Below are 19,896 nucleotides of genomic sequence, written 5' to 3'. Positions count from 1 at the left end.
GTTTTGTCCAGGAGGCTTTCAGAGCAGCTCTGCCTCCAAGGGCTCTTGGAGAGTGGCTGTTATTGGTGCCAAAGAGCATCCAGAGGACTTGAGGAGCAGTCAGGCAGGACTCTGTGATTCTCCAACCAGGTGCTGTTACTTAAGAGTGCTTCCACTGGAGGCAGTGGTCAATCTGTTGGTCAGTGCAAGTCCCTGTAACAGCCCTGATCAGAGCACCCAGCAGTGAAATGATTTCCCCATAATGGACTTGTAGAACTTATAGAATCAGTAAGGCTGGGAAAGACTTTTAAGATCACCAAGCCCAACCACCAACCCAGCACCACCATGCCCACTAAGCTATGTCCCAAAGTGCCATGCCTACACCTTTTTTAGCCCACCCAGTGGTGAGCCCAGGACTCCCCTGGGTAGCCTGTTGCAATGTTTGTCCAGTTTCTGGCAGGTAACTGGGCTCTGCCTGAACACCACACCAGAAGCAGAAGCTGCAGGTGAATTCATTTACCCACCTTGCACACACGAGGAAGAGACCTTGTGCAGGACACAGCTTCCAAGTGCAGGGAGACTTCTCCCTACCTCCAGCTCAGCATCCAGGTCTGATCCCTTCCTTTACTTCTGGGAACCCCTGTGCTGCAGGAAAAGCTCTTTGTACTTCTCTGATAGCTGCTGCTGCCAGGTGGCATTTTGAGTTTACCTCCCACCTTGATGGCTCTCAAATCCCTACCTCCTCACAGGCAGCAGGAGATTACAGGATCCTTGGAGGCTCCTAGGCTAACCTAGGCTGCCCTCCCATCTCTTTTTCTGCTCTAGGTGGCCCTTACCTCCTACTTTTCTGCTTTGCAGGGATTATTCTTGTTCTTATTATCCATTATCGCTTCGAGCGCTAGCTTCTCGGGAGCTCAGGCTGCAGCTCAGCCCCGCTCAGAGGCTCTGGGGAGCAATTACTCCAATCCCTGTTTTCACAGCCAGGAGAGATCCCTGGCTGCTACAGAGTTTGTTCTAGCTGGTTGCTGGCATAAACTTAGAACAGCAAGCAGCTGCAGTGAGCCTCCAGCAGTCATCAGACCCAAGGGAGGTGGACTTCCCTTCCTTCTCTGCCGTGCCCCTTTCAAACATCTCTTCCTGCTGCTCTCTGGCACTTCTGTCTGCACAGCAGCTTTCCCACTAAGGTGCTCCTGCATCAGCCCTGGAGGGATGAAAATTGCCTTTAGGAACAAGAAGAAATGGTTAGCTGCCACTGCTAGACACAGAGCATGAATCTCCCCAATGTCTTTCCACCCACAGCTCTTTCCCAAGGAGCTGGGGACTGTGTTGGCAGTGTGCATTAAGGGTGCATTAGGGATGCATTGTGCAGGCTTGCCTGCTGCTGAAGAGGATCCTCAGTGATGCTGGCTAGACCTGGAGAGAAACCCCAAACAAGTCTGCTGCAATCCACCTCACCCCAAGCCCCCTTTTCTATTTGGCTTTGAAAGCCTTGCTCCAATAGCTTGGACTTGATGACCTCTGAGGTCTTTTCCAACCTGGTTGATTCTATGATTCTATGAAAACCTTGCTCCAAAAGGTTGGACTTGATGACCTCTGAGGTCTTTTCCAACCTGGCTGATTCTATGAAAACCTTGCTCCATATTGGGCTTGATGACCTCTGAGGTCTTTTCCAACCTGGTTGATTCCATGAATCTCTGAAAACTCAGCAGGATATCAGGTAGACAAAGGCAAGCTGTAGATATCTAAACCAAATCAGAATGACAGAATTAGAGAATCATTTTGGTTGGGAAAGACCTCTCAGATCATCATCAAGGCCAATCATTAACCCAGCACTGCCAGGTCACCACTAAATCCTGCCCCTCAGCACTACATCTCCGTGGCTTTATGACATGGAAACCCCTTGGAAACCACTGTCCTGGCCAGCCCATTCCAGGTCTTGACACCCCTCAGGGGGAAGAAATTGTTCCTCTTGTCCAACCCAAACTGCCTCTGGCACTACCTGAGGCTGGTTGCTCTTGTCCTATCACTTGTTCCAAGAGAAAGGAGTCTGATCCCCAGCTGGATCCAACTCTTTGCAGGGAGTTGTAGAGAGTGAGAAGGTCTCCTGTCAGCTTCCTTTCCTCCAGGCTGAACAACCCCAGTTCCCTCAGCTGCTCTAGACCCTTCAACAGCTTTGTTGGACCTTCTCTGGACCTACTCCAGCACCTCAATGTCTTTCTTGGTGTGAGAGGCCCAAAACCAAACACCAGATTTGAGGTGTTTGCCTCACCAGTACCCACTCCAGGACCACTATCCCTGCCCTCTTTCTGCTTGCCACACTATCACTGATCAAAGCCAGGTTGCTGGTGGCCTTCTTGGCCACCTGAGCTCACTCTGGCTCATCTTCAAGCTGCTGTTGACTAAACTCCTAAGGTCCTTTTCCACTGGGCAGTTTCCAGCCACTCTGTCCCCAGTCTAGAACATTCATGGGGTTTGTCAGGCACAGATGTTGGCTTACCAGCAGCAGGAATAAGCCAGTTTATGGCAAACTTAGAGCCAATAGGGAACAATAGAGCACTGATAAGATCCTTCTTGGGTGGTTTTTAGCAAGAGAGCAGCCCTGAAGAAAAGGACTTGGGGGTGCTGGGGGATGAGAAGCTCAACAGGAGCCAGCAGTAAGCACTTGCAGCCCAGAAAGCAAATCCCATCCTGGGCTGCATCAAGAGAAGCAGAGCCAGCAGGACAAGGGAGGTGATTCTCCCCCTCTACTCCACTCTGGGGAGACCCCAGCTGGAGCTGTGTCCAGTTCTGGAGCCCCTATTGCAGGAAGGATCTGGAGGTGCTGGAAGGTGTTCAGAGCAGGGCCATGAGGATGATCAGAGGGCTGGAGCTGCTCTGCTATGAGGACAGACTGAGGGAGTTGGGATTGTGCAGTCTGGAGAAGAGAAGGCTCCGAGAAGACCTTCTTGTAGCCTTCCAGTATCTGAAGGGGGCCACAAGAAAGCTGGGGAGGGACTTTTAGGCTGTCAGGGAGTGATAGGACTGGGGGGAATGGAACAAAACTAGAGATGGGTAGATTGAGATTGGATGTTAGGAAGAAGTTGTTCCCCATGAGGGTGGTGAGACAGCCTTAACCCAGGGAAAGAGGTGGAGACACAGCAGCATGGACCAGAGCTACTGGCCTTTGGAGACAGGCTGTGGGAGTTGGGGCTGCTCAGCCTGGAGAAGAGAAAGCTCTGGGGAGACCTAACAGTGGCTTTCCAGTACCTGAAGGGGGTCACAGGATGTTAGGGGTTGGAAGGAACCTCCAGAGATCATCCAGTCCAACCCCTCTGCCAGAGCAGGACCACAGAATCGAGCACAGGTCCCACAGGAACACATCCAGATGGGGCTGGAAAGTCTCCTGAGAAGGAGACTCCACAACCTCTCTGGGGAGCCTGTTCCAGTGCTCTGTGACCCTCACAGTGAAGAAGGGGTCTACAAGCAAGCTGGAGAGGGACTTTTGGACTTTTGACAAGGGCTTGTAGTGATAGGATGAGGGGGAATGGCTTGGAGGTGGAAGAGGGGAGATTTAGACTGGAGATTAGGAAGAAATTCTTTCTGGTGAGGGTGGTGAGACCCTGGAACAGGCTGCCCAGCTTGCCCCCTCCCTGAAGGTGTTGAAGGCTGGGTTGTGTGGGGTCTTGAGCAACCTGATCTAGTAGGAAGTGTCCCTGCCCATGGCAGGGATGTTGGAACTGGACAAAGTTTAAGGTCCCTTTCAACCCAACCCTCCTATGACTCTAGGAGGCCTTGTGTGTGTCTCCCTGCAGTGGCAGAGGCAAGCAGTGATCTAAACTGGGCATGCCACCTTCCAACAGCATTCTGAGCCACAGATGTTGAAGCATCTAGAAAGGAGTGGTGGCAGAGAAGCTTTTAGGCAAATGACTTGGCTAGCAGGCCTGCTGGGGATGGGAAGAGGGATGAATGAACTCTGCTTACAGTGATTAGGAAAGGCAAGGAACACTCCCTCAGCACTGCAGCAGGCAGCCTGGCCTGCTCCCCACTTACATTAAAAGAAAAAAATAATAAAACCCCAACCCCCTCGGTTGAAATAAAGTTCTGCAGACCTGCTGGAGCTTCCCCATTCCCCTGGGGAGTTGGAGTGTCACTCTTCGTGCTCGCACTCGCCCGTGCGGCTGCGGGATCAGTCCCGGGGAGTCTCTGCGGCAGGGCAAGGGCTGGGGGAACAGCCTGGCACCCGGCTGGAGGTGGTGAGAGGACCTGGCAGCGGGGGAGCCCACCCTGGCTGGGAGGAAGGCTCAGGGGGGAGGAGATGGGGGTGGGGGGGAGTAGCGCAGGGAGGATTTTACCTGGGGGGTGGGGAGGGAATTGCACACGGGAGGCTGTGAGGCTGCTCCTGCAGCAGGAGCAAAGTTGGCTGCGCTGCCACGCAAGGCTGGTTCTCCTGCCTCCCTCCCTCCATCTCTCCCTCCTCCTCTTCCTCCTCCTCCTCCTCCTCCTCCTCCTTCCCGCGAGTTGAGCGCACAGTGCAGCCAGGCGGTGCAGGCAGCAGAGCCCCGCCGGCCCCGGTCCTACCCCCCGCCTCCGCCGCCGTCGCCGCTCCCCGCCCCCGGGATGCTGCCTGGAACTGCTCCCGGGCGCTGAGCTGGGCAGCACCGAAGCCCCTCCTGCAGCCCTCGGCGGGAGTATCGTGCTGCGGGTCACCTTGCAGGGAGGGAGGTGAGTGACAATTTCCCCCCTCCCACCCCATCCCATTCCACCCCATCCCACCCCATCCCATCCGGGAAGCGATGCACCAAATTCCCTCCCTCCATCCTCCGGAGCGGAGGCGGAGAGGAGGATGGAAGTGTGTGTGGGGGGGTTGGCACTGTTGTTCCCGCAGACGCCGCTGCAGCGAAGTCCCCAGGGGAGCCCCTCAGGGAGCTCAGGGACTTGGGGACCCCTGGCAGGCAGTGAAGTGTGGGGGGAGTCCGCCTGCAGCGGTGCTTCCCCGGCTGTGATGAGAGCCCAAATTAAGCATGCTCGGTTTTACCGCGGAGAGACTGGCGGGCGGAGGGGGGAGGGAGGCTGTCAGGGTTTTCCAGTGCCGTGACAAGGTTTGGATGGGGAGCGCTGGAAGGGAAACTCTGCGTGGAGCCCTTCTTTCCCCTTCCCTTCCCCAGGAGGAATCCCCTCCAGTTCCAGGCAGCAGAGCATCTTTCCCTACCAGCACCCTGCCACTCTGCTGGTCCAGGGCAGCCTCCGAACCGGGGAGGGAGAGAGCGGGGCTCTGCGGGGGTCTGCAGCCCCGTAGAGGCTCCTGGGCACAGCCGGAGCCGGGGGTGCAGGTGGCAGGGAGGTTGGGCTCCTTGCAGCAGCAGCAGCAGCAGCTCCCCTCTTCCCCTCACCCTCACCTGCTTAAGAGGCGCCGGATTGAATTTCTTCTTCCCATCCTTTAGTTTGCGAGCACTGCCAGCTAAGTTGGAGAGAATGGTTAAGGAGAGGAGACCAGAGTGGTCCCTGCTATTCTGTGGCAGAGAGGGGTGACCTTGGCTAAGTCCCCCATCCTTCTGGGTACCACTAGAGCATCCCACGAGGGATCAAGGAGAAACCATCGGTAGGAAGAAACGGGCAAAGGCATCGAGAGGTTTCTGGAATGGATGCTGCAGAAATGAAAGCTGCCCTAGAAGAGGACTGGTAGTGCTCACTGGTCCAGAGCGTGCTGCAGGAGGAGAGGTGCAAAGGTCTGTGGAGATTTCGTCCTCCCATAAGAACGTGGAGCTGCCCTAGTGGCAGAAGTTGTTTTGGAGAGCAATCTGTTGAACTGGGTCTTCAAAATATCTGGAGGGGAAGCTGCAGCCTCAGTGTGTAATGAGAGAGAAAGACAACAAAAAGAGCCAAAGCACCAAAACAAACCCAAACCCGCTCAAAAACTTCCCAGGGAGATTAAATATTTAAATCCCAGATAATTGGACATTAATCCCTCGTCGAGAGGGCATTAACGCCAATTAAACAATGCTTTGATATGCTTAAACCCGAGAAGATGAGTTAACTGCTCCTTTCAGGGGGATTACTGTGTGTTATGAAATGCAGAGAGAGAGAGAGCTAGCAGGGAGAGCATTTCCCCACATCCATGCATTAAAGTGGCGTGCTCTTAACTATCGTTAATGAGCAATCACCTTCGGAGGGGCTGCCTTTAGACGCTCTCCATGCTAGTTTTAAACCACCTCACTCCCAAGGAAGAAGCCACAGCTCACTTGCTTGGCCAAGGTGACATTTCCTTGGCAGGTTGATAACTGCAGGGTCTTGCCAGGCTCAACGTAGGATTAAGACATTGGCAGGGAATTAAACGAGGCTTCGTGCCCTGAATTGGGCAAAGGAGTGGTCCCCCCACCAGTGGTGGCCACATGCTCTGGAATAAATCAGAGCAGGGGGAAGGCTCTTTGTTATATAAATGCAGATGTAATGCAGCACTGGTGGGTATGGGCACCACCACCACCACATGTTCAGCTTGGTGAAGCTTCCTCTTCTGAGGGGAGGATTGGAGTAAAGCTGCAACATAGTTGACTAAGTGGGGGGTTTGGTTGGTTGGTTGCCTTTCTCTCTGCTTAAATTCATATCTGCAGACAGCTTAGAAACGCTTCTGTCCGGGGGAGGTTTGTTTCATACTGCCTGTGTGTGGTCATTAGGATTGCAGGTTAAATATATACAACTATCAGGACTTCCATGCTTTGTTTTCTTTGCTTTGAAGACTCTGCTTTTTGCAGGTGACTGTTTGTACCCTACCATTAGGAAGCAACCAAAAACGTTGGGAAAAGAAGTGCAAAGGTTTAAAGAGGAAGGGAATCCTCTGCATGCTGGGTGCTCTTTGCTCTGACAAATGTGAATGTGTAAGTGTGTGAGCGTGCAGCTGCTCAGAGGATCAAAGTCAGTGGATCACAGGATCAGGGAATCAGAACATCATAGAATCTTGGAATCATAGAATTGTTTCTGCTCAAAAACACCTCTAAGATCCTCAAGTCCAACTGTTATTTAGCTTGACCGAGCCTGGGGCTAAACCATGTCCCTCAGCACCACGTCTCTGCTTGTTTTCAACACCTCTGAGGATGGGGACTCAAGAAGCTCTCCGGGGAGCCTGTTCCAGTCTTTGAGAACCCTTTCAGTCAAGAAGTTCCTTCTTGACATTCAACCCACATTCTCTGGCTATCAAATCAAATGTTTCTGAAGACTTTCCCTCTAGTGAAAGTTGGAAACTACTTGGAGAGTTAAAAATCACTGCAAAATGCTCCTCTTCACAGTGCAGTGCAGAGAATGTGGAGTGAATGTTAAGAAGGAATTTCTTGACTGAAAGGGTTCTCAAAGACTGGAACAGGCTGCCCAGAGAGAGTTCTTGAATCCCCATCCCTGGAGGTGTTGAAAACAAGCAGAGATGTGGTGCTGGGGGACATGGTTTAGCCCCAGGCTGGGTCAAGCTAGGTAAGAGTTGGACTTGAGGATCTTAGAGGTGGTTTTGAGCAGAAACAATGCAAAAGTTTCAGATGCAAATGTTTGTGACCCTGAGGATTCAGGTGGAGCTGATCCAATGTGCAGCACCTACAAATCCAAAGATGTTATGCTTTGATTTTGGTGTCATGATGTAGCTATAATACAGACTGGATACTAGGAGGAAATACTCTATAGTAAGGGTGGAACAGGGAGGGCTGCCCCAGGGAGCTCATGGATGCTTCCTCTCTGGAAGTGTTCAAGGCCAGATTGGACAAAGCCTTGGAGCAAGCTGCTCTAGTGGAAGGTGTTCCTGACCATGGTGAAGGGGGTTGGAATGAGAGAATAGAATGGAATGGAATGAGAGAATGGAATGGAATGGAGTGGAATGGAATGAGAGAATGGAATGGAATGGAATGGAATGGAATGGAATGGAATGGAATGGAATGGAATGGAATGGAATGGAATGGAATGGAATGGACCAGGTTGGAAGAGACCTTCAAGATCATCGAGTCCAACCTATCATCCAACACCACCTAATCAGCTAAACCATGGCACCAAGCACCCTATCAAGTCTCCTCCTGAACACCTCCAGTGATGGTGACTCCACCACCTCCCTGGGCAGCACATTCCAATGGCCAATCACTCTCTCTGTGTAGAATTTCCTCCTAACATCCAGCCTAAACCTCCCCTGGCACAGCTTGAGACTGTGTCCTCTTGTTCTGGTGCTGGGTGCCTGGAAGAAGAGACCAACCCCCACCTGGCTACAGCCGCCCTTCAGGTAGTTGTAGACAGCAAGAAGGTCTCCCCTGAGCCTCCTCTTCTCCAGGCTAAGCAACCCCAGCTCCCTCAGCCTCTCCTCACAGGGCAAGGTCCCTTCCACCCCCAACCATTCCATGGTTCTGGGACTGTACCAGGAGAGTGACAAACTAATGATTGTTCTTGCACCACCAAAGGCTGTATCTTCCAATGGGTGGTGCAGAGGTGTGAGTCCATCCTTTAACACTGCCAGCTGGATGCATGGCAGCCCTCTAGATGTTTATTTGGTGTTTATGTATCTGCATAAATCCTGAAGGTGTAAAGTTGCTTCGTTAACCATCCATCCAAATCCATGCTGCCTTTCTGTCCTTAAGCTCTGAGCCTTTAGCTCACTGAGGCATGAGGAGAATGAAGTGGCTGTTCACATCAAACTGGCATCACTCCAGCAGAGATTTAAACGGGGTTTATGTGCTCTGATTGAGTGCTCAGGACCCTTAAAACTCCCCAGGGAGAAGGAAGATCTCCGAAATGGTGCTTGCAAACGGATGATTTGCTTGGAAGACAGTCAGGGCATGATCAAAAAGTCCAGCTTCTTAAGGGGAGGGGGTATGGGGAGTGTGTCCTGCCCATCCTGGGCCCCACAAGACATCCAGCATGGTGTCAGGTCGTGCAGGACAGCTGTGTTCAGCGTGCTCCTTCAGGACATCTCCCACAGCAGCTCTCTGCTGCAGGCAATTGCTGATCCAGTCCTCTCCCAGTGTGCAGTGTCCCCACACCACCTACCCATCCAGCTCCCTTCCAGCTCCTATTCTTGTGCTTTCTGCAAGAAAATGATCTCTCTTCTCTCCACTGTGTGTGTCTTGCAAGATGATGGAGGCAGTGTTGAGCTGCCAGCCAAACTCCCTAGGTCCTAGGAGAAATGTCTTTCCTGCAAGAGTGGTCAGGCATTGGAACAGGCTGCCCAGGGAGGTGGTGGAGTCAACATCCCCAGAGGGGTACAAGAGATGTGTGGACATAGACCTTTGGATATGGTTTAATGGCCATGGTGGTGTTAGGTTGATGGTTGGACTTGATGATCTTGGAGGTCTTTTCCAACCAAAGCAATGTTATGGTTCTGTGTTTGGCATCCCAGAGGGAAGAGCTTATAGGATTTGTTTTCTTCAGAGTTTGGCAGTGCCCTGAGTCTAATGGGCCCCATTATTCATTTCAGCTCTGCTTTCTGCAGGGAGGGATGAGTATGGGGTTAAGAAAGGTCTGTAAAGGGCAATATTTGCCCCATGATATTTCTTGGTGTTTCTTGAGCACTTGGATACCTGGACTCCTGTGTCCAGTTCTGGGCTCCTCAATTCAAGAAAGATGTTGAGTTGCTCAAACATGTCCAGAGAGGAGCAACAAAGCTGGGGAGGGGTCTGGAGCACAGCCCTGTGAGGAGAGGCTGAGGGAGCTGGGGTTGCTTAGCCTGGAGAAGAGGAGGCTCAGGGGAGACCTTCTTGCTCTCTACAACTCCCTGAAGGGAGGTTGTAGCCAGGTGGAGGTTGGTCTCTTCTCCCAGGCAAGCAGCACCAGAAAAAGAGGACACAGTCTCAAGCTGTGCCAGGGGAGGTTTAGGCTGGATGTTAGGAAGAAATTCTTCACAGAAAGAGAGATTGGCCATTGGGATGTGCTGCCCAGGGAGGTGGTGGAGTCACCATCCCTGGAGGTGTTTAGGAAGAGACTGGATGTGGCACTTGGTGCCATGGCTTAGTTGATTAGATGGTCCTGGGTGATAGCTTGGACTTGATGATCTTGAAGTTCTTTTCCAACCTGCTTAATTCTGTATTCTGTATTCTCTGCCCAGCCTGCCTGCCCTTCAGCTGCTGGTCTTGCTATGTCTAAGTCACTTGCTCTGTAAAGCTTTTGCCCCAGAGTGCACTCCTGGCTCTGTTGTTCTTCTAGAGCCTCATGAAGCAAGGCTGAGTTTGTTGTCCCAGCAGTGGCTGCTTAATCTAATCATCCTCACCCTGATGAACTTGGCACAAGCAATTTCACAGCACCACAGAAGCATTTTTCAAGTGAAGTGACTTAAACCCCTGGGGTGCTTTGCTTGGGGCAGGTGGTATGGATACCTTCATCTTGCACAAGTCTCCACCACCAGGCTGTCTTCCTGTCCTGCCCTTTCTCACCTTTATTTGTCCTGCCTGCTTCAGGAATATCTCAGATCCCAGCCTAGAGCACAGTGTTGGTGTGTGACATGCAGAACGAGTGCCAGAGGCACTGGAGTCAGCCTACAGGCAGACCAAGAGGGCTGGCTGATGCTGTGAGGTTCATGTTCCTGGCTCAGGGTCCTGAGGTTCATAGAGCTGCTCTGTGTGTGTGTGTGTGTCAGGGACTCTAACATGATGCAGATTTCTATGGGGCAGCACATCAGATAGCTTCCCCTGACCTGGAGGATTGAAACTCAGGTGGGGGTTGGTCTCTCCTCCCTAGTAATGAGTGATAGGAGAGGAAATGGCCTCTAGTTGCACCAGGGGAGGTTTAGGTTGGAGATTAATTAAAAAAAACTCCATTGAAAGGGTTCTCAAAGACTGGAACATGTTCCCCAGATAGGTGGCTGAATCCCCATCCCTAGAGGTGTTGAAAAGATAGGGTAGAGTAGGATAGGATAGGATAGGATAGAATTAACCAGGTTGGAAGAGACCTTTGAGATCATTGAGTCCAACCTATCACCCAACACCATCTAATCAACTAAACCATGGCACCAAGTGCCTCATCCAGGCTCTTCCTAAACACCTCCAGGGATGTTGACTCCACCACCTCCCTGGGCAGCACATTCCCATGGCCAATCTCTCTTTCTGTGAAGAATTTCTTCCTAACATCCAGCCTAAACCTCCCCTGGTGCAGCTTGAGACTGTGTCCTCTTGTTCTGGTGCTGGGTGCCTGGGACAAGAGACCAACCCCCACCTGTCTACTTGTCAGGTAGCTGTAGAGAGCAAGAAGGTCTCCCCTGAGCCTCCTCTTCTTCAGATCTAGAGGTGTGGTGCTGAGGGACAGCAGGGTTTAGCCCCCAGCCTTGGCTCAGATAGACAATGGTTGGACTTGACGGTCTTGAAGGACTTTCCCAGCTGAAATGAATCTGTGATTATTTGTTATGTAAGTTTCCACTCTGCAAAACATGTCTAATGGTTAAAACCCACAAGAGTAATAGCTCTGTTCCCAAACTTGGCACCATAATGGTGAGTCTGAGTCAGGTTTTCCCCAGAAGCTGGAGCAGCTCTTGAGCAGAGGCAAGGAGTGCTCTGCACTCCATGAAGGAGAGTCATGGGACTCACTTGGGAAGGAGGTTTTTTTTTCCTCTCACTGAGGACACTCTGAACAATTAAGGATGTAATTATACACCCCAGAGATCAGCTGCATTCACTTGCTTCAAAAAGAAGAAAGGGAGGAAGAAAGGAAGGAAGGAAGGAAGAAAGGAAGGAAGAAAGAAAGGAAGGAAGGAGGGAAGGAAGAAGGAAAGAAAGAAAGAGAAAGAAAGAAAGGAAGGAAGGAAGAAAGAAAGAAAGATAGAAGGAAAGAATGAAAGAAAGAAAGGAAGGAAGGAAGAAAGAAAGGAAGAAAGAAGGAAGGAAAGAAAGAAAGGAAGGAAAGAAAGAAAGGAAGGAAGAAAGAAAGAAAGAAAAAAGGAAGAAAGAAAGAAAGGAAGAAAGGAAGGAAGAAAGGAAGAAAGAAAGAAAGGAAGAAAGGAAGGAAGAAAGAAACAAAGAAGGAAAGAAAGGAAGAAAGTAGGAAGGAAAGAAAGGAAGAAAGAAAGGAAGAAAGAAGGAAGGAAAGAAAGGAAGGAAGAAAGAAAGAAAAAGAAAGAAAGAAAAAAGGAAGAAAGAAAGAAAGAAAGGAAGAAAGAAAGAAAGAAAGAAAGAAAGAAAGGAAGAAAGAAAGAAAGAAAGGAAGAAAGAAAGAAAGAAAGGAAGAAAGAAAGAAAGAAAGAAAGAAAGAAAGAAAGAAAGAAAGAAAGAAAGAAAGGAAGAAAGGAAGAAAGAAAGAAGGAAAGAAAGAAAGGAAGAAGGAAAGGAAGAAGGAAAGAAAAAGAAAGAAAGAAAGAAAGAAAGAAAGAAGGAAAGAAAGAAAGAAAGAAAAAGGAGGAAAGGAAGGAAGGAAGAAGGAAGGAAAGGAAGAAGGAAAGAAAGAAGGAAAGAAGGAAGGAAAGAAAGAAAGAAGGAAAGAAGGAAAGAAGGAAGGAAAGAAAGAAGGAAAGAAGGAAGGAAAGAAAGAAGGAAAGAAGGAAAGAAAGAAGGAGAGAAAGAAAGAAGGAAAGAAGGAAAGTAAGAAGGAAAGGCAGCACAATTTTCTGCTCTTCAAGCTGGCAAACAGATCCTTCAGCCTGACCACCCTGCTGGAAGGTAGTGACCTGTGCTGTTTAATTACCCAGCACTCTATTCAGTGAGTGAAGGTTGGGTTTATTGCACTGGACACAGCCAGAGAGTTACAGAACAGCATTTTGGGGATGGATGAAGGGAGAAGAGATGTCAGCTTAGCCTTCTGTTGGGAGAGATGCTTCTTACAAAGCAAGACTCGTTCCTCATGGCTCAGGATCTCCAGTTTGCAATGGGAACCAGCACTTAGAGGGGTCTCATGAGGCTGGAAAGAGCCATAAAATCTTTAGGTTGGAAAAGGCCTTTAACATCTCTGAGCCAGCAGGTCAAAGGAGGGACTCCTCCCCCTCTACACTGCCCTGGGGAGGCCATACCTGGACCATTGTGTCCAGTTCTGGACACTTCCCTTCAGGAGAGACAGGAAACTACTAGAGAGAGAGACCAGTGGAGGGCCACAAAGATGCTGAGAGGACCAAAGTATCTCCCTTAAGAGGAGAGGCTGAGAGAGCTGGGGTTGTTTAGCCTGAAGAAGAGCAGCCTGGAAGGGGTTCTTATCAATACCTATCAATAGCTAAAGGGTGGAGGACAAGTGCACAGGGCTGGGCTCTTTGCAGTGGTGCCCACTGATAGGACAGGGGGCAAGGGGCACAAACCAGAACACAGGAGTTTTAACTTGAACATGAGGAAAAACTTCTTTCCTGTGAGGGTGTCAGAGCAGGCTGCCCAGGAGGGTGGTGGAGTCACCATCCCTGGAGATGTGCCTAAAGTGCAGAAATGAGGTTCTGAGGGATGTGATTTGGCATCAAACTTCAACATCATTCATTTCTCTGTGCTCTTCTCACCCACCCTCTCTCTGCCCTGAGGGAGCTCATGGAGTCAAGGGGCGAGGGATTCAGAAGTCAGGCAGGGTCCTCCCCTTGTCCAGCCTTGGTACTGAGATGATTAACTCTGGCAGATGTTCAGGCATTGGAACAGGCTGCCCAGAGAGGTTGTGGAGTCTCTTTCTCTGGAGACTTTCAAAACCTATCTGGATGCACTCCTGGGTGAGCTGCCCTAAGTGATCCTGCTTTGGCAGGGGGGTTGGACTTGATGATCTCTGGAGGTCCCTTCCAGCCCCTCCCCTGCTGTGATTCTGTGCAAAGCCTTTGCTGGTGTGCAGATGCAGAATTAGGACAGGATCCAGGTTTTTTTACAGGTTCACCCTGAGCTCACCAGCCACTTGGTCAAGGCTCAATCATAGAATTAAGTACTCAGAGGAGGTTAGGGAGCTCATAGCAGCTTTCTGACACCGAGCTTTCCCTGGCTGCCTTGGTGAAATTAATTTCTCACTTAAGGAGACACAGAGTCTGATATTTCTTTTGGAGTGCTCTCACTTCACAGACCAATCCCCCTAAGCTGTGCAGGTGGAGAGGTGATTCTATACCAGTGCCTTCCACAACAGGTTGGGTGATTTACATTCCAGACAGCTGCTGCTCTTCAGGTCAGTTACTCATCTCCTGGAACACGAAGTTTTGTCATCAACTGAAGGGAGTTCTGGATTTGGATTGAATTCAACAAAGAGTTGAGGCTTTCAGAGTTAGTCAAGAAGGAGGATAGCTAGAAAAGCCTGCATGTGTGGGGGTTTTTATTGTGTTGGAGGCAACTTGAGGCAAAGTGAACTAAAAGACAGCTTGTTCAATTGAAAAGAAATAAATAGAGCCACAGAACTGTTTGAGGTTGGGAAAGACCTCTGAGGTCAGCAAGTCCAACTGCTCACCTAGAGCTCACAATCACACCATGACTGCCAAGCCACTGCCACTAAGCCACATCCCTCACCACCACAGCCACACATCTCCAGGGATGCTGACTCTACCACCCCCCTGGGCAGCCTGTTCCAATGTCTGAGAACCCTTCCTGGGAAGAAATTGTTCCTAATAGACAACCTGAGCCTCTCTTGGCACAACCTGGAGCCATTTCCTCTTGTTCTCTCACTTGTTGCACAAGAGAAGAAAGCAGCTCCCCCAACCTTGCATTCCATTTTGGCCCAGGCAGGCAAGATGCTCCCACCTGCTCAGAGGGAAATCTTCTGTTGCAGAGATCACATTTTATGTTTTAGGTCAACACAAGGTAATTTCTCCTTTCTCCCCTCCCTGTTCTTCGGTTCAGCTACTGAATCAAGCAAGCAATTATTCAGGCATCTCTAATATGCATATGGTAATTGTTTCCACATTTAAATATACCTCTAGACAGGCAATCAAGAGACTTGGGTTTTATTTCCAGCTCTGCTACAGTGTCTGATGTGACCTTGGGCATTGCACTCTACTTCAAGCCTCTCCTCTTCAGGGCATGACAGGTCCATGCCCAGAAGGCAAATCACATCCTGGGCTGCATCAAAAGATGTGTGGCCAGCAGAGCCAGAGAGGTGATTCTGCCACTTTGCTCTGGTGAGACCTGACCTGGAGTACTGCATCCAGGTCTGGAGCCCTCAGTACAGGAAGGACATGGACCTGATGGAGCAGGTCCAGGGCAGGCCAAGAAAATCATCAGGGGCTTGGTGCATCTCTGCTACAAGGACAGGCTGAGGGAGCTGGGGATGTGCAGCCTGGAGAAGAGGAGGCTCCAGGAAGACCTAATAGCAGCCTGACAGTACCTGAAGGGGGCTACAAGAAGGATGGAGAGAGAGTTTGCAATGGCCTGCAGTGACAGGACAAGGGGCAGTGGCTTCAAACTAGAGAAGAGCAGGCTTAGATTGGATGTCAGGAACAAGTTCTTTACTATGAGGATGGTGGAACACTGGAACAGGTTGCCCAGGGAGGTGGCTGAGGGCCCATCCCTGGAGATATTCAAGGTGAGGCTGGACAGGGCCCTGGGCAACCTGATCTTGTTGAGGATGCTCCTGCTGACTGCAGAGGGGGTTGGACTGGATGACCTTTGGAGGTCCCTTCCAACCCAAACCACTCTATGATTCTGATTCTATGAGTCTATGATACTATGATTCTATGATTCCATGCCTCTGAGTGGCTCTGCTGCATATTGATACTAAAATAGCATGGAGGTCTCTCTCTTTTTCTCTTTTATTTCTTTTCCACTTCAACTGTCAGAAATTAAACATTTAGCCCTGACTGAGGCAGGCATTCCTCATGCTCCCAGTGTGAGTTACTTGCATTGCCTTCTGAAACTCCCTGTAGTTTACTTAATGGGTCAAAAGGACTTTCAGCTGCTGAAATAGCAGCATTCCCTGAAAACAAAACCTATTTTAATGAGCCCAGCTAAATCAAAGAGGAAAAATACAACTGGGAAAGGTTTGGGGGGGGTGGGGTGTTGGGTGGTTTTTCTTGTGCTTCCTTTCCTTAAATATTTACTTCGTAATCAGCTCTCCAGATCCACACATTGCCCTTGTGATTTCTCTCAAGCAAAAGGTCCAGATGTATTGTTTCAATTTCCAGCTGTTTGAAATGCCTCAGACCGTGGTGCAGCATTCTGTATTCAAACTCCCTTGTATCTGAAAGCTTGCACCAGGCAACCTCCAAACTTCTCACAGTGTGGATTTTACCAGGCTGCAGCTCTCACCAGATGGCTGCCTGCTCTTCACAGGATCACACAATTAACCAGGTTGGCAAAGACCTCAGAGATCATCAAGTCCAACCTCTCACCCAACACCGTCTGATCAACTAAACCATGGCACCAAGTGCCTCAGCCAGTCCCTTTTTAAACACTTCCAGGGACAGGGACTCCACCACCTCCCTGGGCAGCACATCCCAATGGCCAATCTCTCTTTCTGGGAAGAATTTCTTCCTAACATCCAGTCTAAACCTCCCCTGGTGCAGCTTGAGACTGTGTCCTCTTGTTCTGGTGCTGGTTGCCTGGGAGAAGAGACCAAGCCCCACCTAGCTACAACCTCCCTTCAGGTAGTTATAGAGAGCAATGAGGTCTCCTCTGAGCCTCCTCTTCTCCAGGCTAAGCAACCCCAGTTCCCTCAACCTATTGAGGGTGTCCCTGCTGACTGCAGAGGGGGTTGGACTGGATGAACTTTGGAAGTCCCTGCCAACCCAGACCATTCTGTGATCCTGTGACTGTGAATCTGTGACTCCATGATTCTATGGTTCTATGACTCTATGGTCCTATGACTCTATGATTTTATGATCCTATGATTATATGACTCTGATTGTGTGACTCTATGACTCTGATTCTGTGACTCCGTGACTCTGATTCTGTGACTATGATTCTATGACTTTGTGACTCTATGCCTGGTCTGCATGAAGCAGTATCTTTCTTCTCTGCTGTGAGGCAATGGCTGGGGAACTGAGCTGCTTCTTCACACAGGACTTTTGGTACCTGGCAGGGATCTCCAGAAGGCTAAAACTCCCTAAGCCTGTGCTGGAGCTGTGTAGAGGGGAGACCCCCATGGGCGCAGGAGGACAACAGCATCCTGCTGGGTCACAGAAGAATGAAGGAGCCTCAGGACCGTGGGCAGTAGCAGAGCTGGCTTCTGCTCCTTGTCTGCTGGAGCCCAGGGCACAGCCTTTAGCTGCATTTCTCTGTCTAACAACCTTTGCTTAATTAGTTTGTCAGCCACTGTCATCACAGCAGGAGTCTGCAGAACACCCAGCAGAGCGTAGCTGTCGTTGCAGCTACCATAGCTGGGCTCCACTGTAACCCAAGTGATAGCTTAATAAACCACAGCACTGCAGACTAAATATCTTGGCACTGATTGCAGCTTCTTGGTGAAAGTGAGGAAGTGAGAGACAAGCAAAGGGAATGAATAGGGGAAAAAAATAATGGAGGTTATAATAACAAATGGCTTAGCTTTCAGTACCAGCAACCTGGGTGAAAATGCATAACCCCTGAAGTAAAAATTAGATTGAAGGTTGAGCTATTATTTCTCAGTAGCTGGAACTTGATTTTCTCCTCTGATTCCAGCCTGATTCAGGTCTGAAAATGCAGAATTATTTCTGGTCAGCTTGAGTGGCAGTGAGTGATTTCTGGGAAGAAATTCAAGCTGTCCAAAGACAAATGAAACCTGAAGCAAACCAGTTAAATTAACTCTGCATCTCGAAGCAGATTGAACAGCTCTCTTATTTAAAGGGCTCTGATGAGTTTCATTTCCCTGTCAGCCTCACTCTGGAATCTCACTGTGGTAATGAGAGTGGCTCTTTTTGTTGCTTGGAGTGTTGGCTCCCTGCAGAGGTGACGTCCTCCAGGTGCCTCAGGTGGGCTGTCAGAAGCTATCTGCTCAGTCGTGCTGCCATCTGGGATCCTCTGCCCTGCAGCCTGACCTGGAAATGGAGGCAATCAGAGTTTTAGGACCTGCCTGGGAGTCATAGACATGTCAGCCTGACCCAGATCAGGTCAATGAATGTCCTTACTAAAGGATGGTGACTGAGTCCTGCTCCAAGCAGGCTAAAGACTCAGCTGCCTTTTGCCCCTAAGCATCACTCAAGGCCATGTGCCACTCAATGTTGCTCCTCCATCTGAACTTGAGGTGCTGAGGAACCATCCCTGGTCACAATCAAGGTCAAACTTAGAATCATGGAACTGCTTCAGCTGGAAAAGACCTCTGAGGTCATGGAGTGCAATCATCAACCTAACACCATCTTGACCATTAAACCATGTCCCCTGTGGCCATGGCCACAGGTTTCTTGAACACCTCCAGGGATGGTGACTCCACCACCTCCCAGGGCAGCCTGGTCCAATGCCTGACCACTCCTGCAGGAAAGAAATCTTTCCTCATATCCAACCTAAACTTCCCCTGGCACAATTTCAGGCCACTTCCTTCCAATCCAGTGCATTCTGTGACTCTGTGATCTGAAGGTTAGTGCTAAGAGGTTCTTGTCTGTGTTCTACAGGGGTGTCATTAGTCCAAAGGGAGACTGAGCACAGTGGTCCTGTGCATGAGGCATGACTGCAATGAAGTTCCCCCAAGAAACATCCTAGGGTGTCTGCTGTAGGTGAAGTGGATATTGGATTGGATATTAGGAACAGGCTCTTCACTATGAGTGTGGTGGAACACTGGAGCAGGTTGCCCAGGGGAGTGGTTTGGGCTCCATCTCACATTCAAGGTGAGGCTCAACAGGGCTCTGGGCAACCTGATCTAGTTGAGGATGTCCCTGCTGACTGCAGAGGGGGTTGGACTGGATGACCTTTGGAAGTCCCTTCCAACCCAGACCATTCTATGATTCCATGGTTCTGAGTGAGGTCTAGCTGTGGTGGGCTGAAATTGTCCCCCAGAATAACTTCTTTTCATTCTACCACATCTGGCTCAAGATCTGTGGGAAATTTTCTAGACACTGCCACACTTGGGAGTCTAATTCTTCCACCAGCACTGAGTTAGCAGCTGGTTAAAAAGGCCTTGCAAATCTGATTTAACTCCCTTCAGCCAGTGGGTTGGGAAGAAAAGTACCCAGGGGAGGCTGTGTTTTATCCATGGGGACATGAAGCTTCATTTGTGCCTGTCAACACTCCTAATCCTGCTTTTATTGGTGAAGAATTTCTGGGCACCACAACTTTTTTTCCCTCACTTTCCCTAGAGAGCAATTGACCTTGTTTCAGGCTCTGCATCACAACACACCAGCAATCAAGGTGCTATTGATTTAAACCTAATGGCCAGGCACTCCAGAACTTACCCAAACCAAGAGCAACAACAACAACAACAACCACCCAACAACAAAAGAACAAAGGAAAAGAGCAAAATAAAATCAATGCCACCTTAGTAGTATTATTCTTTTCTGGGAAGGTATTATGATGGGGAGGAAAAAAAAGCCTGAGTGTCTGGCCAGCTCCTTGCCATTAAAGCAATGCAGGGCTTGGAGGACTGAGAACATTGGGTCAGGCTCTGCTAAGGTGGGCAACCAGCTGGAGATTGCTGTGACTCCAGGGTTAAACAATTTCCCTTGGTTGCAAGCTGCCATCCATGTCTCTCTCTCTCTCTCTCATGACTTTCCCTGAGGCATGCCAGTTGCACTGCTATGTGGGAATCTGGAGAGGATGTCTTGAGCAATGCATTAGCCCTATTGCTGGAGGAGTTCTGTGTGAGAAGGATGCTCCTTCTGTCTTGGCCTTGCCTCAGTTTGGATGTTTTTCTCTCCCCTCCCCCTACCCCCCACTTCTGTCACTCAGAATCCTGGAGATTGTTTTACAAGCCTTGTTTAAATGCACAGCAGGTAAGCACCAGCCAGATGGATGCTTAGATCTGTGCTAGGACTGAGTAAAGCCACAGGCTCCTTCCTACCTAGTAAGTGAGGCTTGCTGTCTATGGCACACTGCCCTCTGTGGCTTGGGCTTATTTTTTGCCTCCTGCTGTTGAGCAGTGTGAGAGGACTTGAAGGATGGTTTTCATTTGCCTTGATTCTGGAGTGTCCCTCTGCAAGTCAGCTTTAAAGAGGGGGGAGTT

The 19,896-nt window shown here is 50.0% G+C and overlaps 1 protein-coding gene across 1 annotated transcript in view; it reads left to right on the top strand.

Moving 5' to 3' along the window:
* The first annotated feature begins 4,555 nt into the window (after positions 1–4,555).
* The window catches only part of SYNDIG1 (synapse differentiation inducing 1), a 32,787-nt gene continuing 17,446 nt past the window's right edge, over positions 4,556–19,896 (top strand). The window contains exon 1 of the mRNA XM_054169037.1: positions 4,556–4,680. The gene's annotated coding sequence lies outside the window, so the exon portion shown is untranslated. The remainder of the gene's footprint in view (positions 4,681–19,896) is intronic.

This window comes from Dryobates pubescens, chromosome 2 (genome assembly GCF_014839835.1).
Source record: "Dryobates pubescens isolate bDryPub1 chromosome 2, bDryPub1.pri, whole genome shotgun sequence".
Classification (NCBI taxonomy): Eukaryota; Metazoa; Chordata; class Aves; order Piciformes; family Picidae; genus Dryobates; species Dryobates pubescens.
This window is presented reverse-complemented; position numbering and strand designations above follow the sequence as displayed.